The 1,071-nt window shown below is 27.2% G+C and overlaps 1 protein-coding gene across 1 annotated transcript in view; it reads left to right on the top strand.

Moving 5' to 3' along the window:
• Window positions 692-1,071, top strand: part of LOC107613663 (F-box/kelch-repeat protein At5g60570) — a 2,243-nt gene continuing 1,863 nt past the window's right edge. Inside the window, exon 1 of the mRNA XM_021108620.1 lies at window positions 692-870. The gene's annotated coding sequence lies outside the window, so the exon portion shown is untranslated. The remainder of the gene's footprint in view (window positions 871-1,071) is intronic.

Below are 1,071 nucleotides of genomic sequence, written 5' to 3' on the forward strand. Positions count from 1 at the left end.
TTATCTCATTTTAAATTTTTAATATATTATCATATATTTATTAAAAGAAAAAAATTATTTATTTTCTACTAATATTAATGTATGTCTTAAAGACATATTTTAACTAAACTCTTTAAGTTAATAATGGCAAAGAAAGTTTTGTTTGTTAGACATCCATTTACTTCAATATCTTGTTAACTTAATTCTAGAAATAATTACTTAGGAATAATTTATTCTCATATTTGTTACAAGAGTCATAAGATATTCATGAGTACAACTTGACAAGGTGTTCTCAAAAATTAATTACCCATGTTTAAATATGACAGAGAAATTATAAATATAATTTAGTATTATTGAGAATATTAAAAAAATACTAAATTGTTTTAATTATTATAAACAAAAAAGTTTTACCCCAAAAAAAAAAAGAAAAATAAAAAACCCCAAGAATAATAATATTCATAAATTGACCATTCCAATGCCAACCCATATTATTCCTTTAAATTTTGAAAGGAACACCCATGAAGGCATATTTTAATTAAATTTAAGAATTCCATAATTGAATTGAATAACAGTACAACACTAATAAAAGAATAGTTGGAAAACATAACAGAAGTGAAAATGAAATTAGACGATAATGGAAGGACAGAATAGCAAAATAAGAAGATTTGGAAATTAAAAGTGTAAGTTATGTTTATTTATTTATTTATAAGTCACAACTCACATAAACACATTAAGACTCAATTTTTTTTCTTTTTTCCTTCGCTGTCCAAAGTCGCAAGTTATCTTTGTCTTTCAGCCTTTCACCTCCGCCTCCGCCTCCGCCCCTTTCCGGGAACTTGCTTTGACGCCTTCTCCGTTCAATTCTGTCTGAGATCTTCTCTTTTCTTCCAGGTACATAAGTCTTCTGACACATTTTTATTTTCACTTATTCCATTTTTCTCAAATCAAATTCCTTTTTTTATTTGGATCCGAATCTTGTCGCTGCTCCTTGAATTGGATCAGAGCATACCCTTTTGCTCAAATTCGGTTTTTTCATCATTTTTTTTTCTGTTCCGAGAAAAGTTTACTCCTTTTTTCTTCTGTTCTTTTCTT

The sequence above is a fragment of the Arachis ipaensis genome, chromosome B08 (genome assembly GCF_000816755.2).
Source record: "Arachis ipaensis cultivar K30076 chromosome B08, Araip1.1, whole genome shotgun sequence".
NCBI lineage: Eukaryota > Viridiplantae > Streptophyta > Magnoliopsida > Fabales > Fabaceae > Arachis > Arachis ipaensis.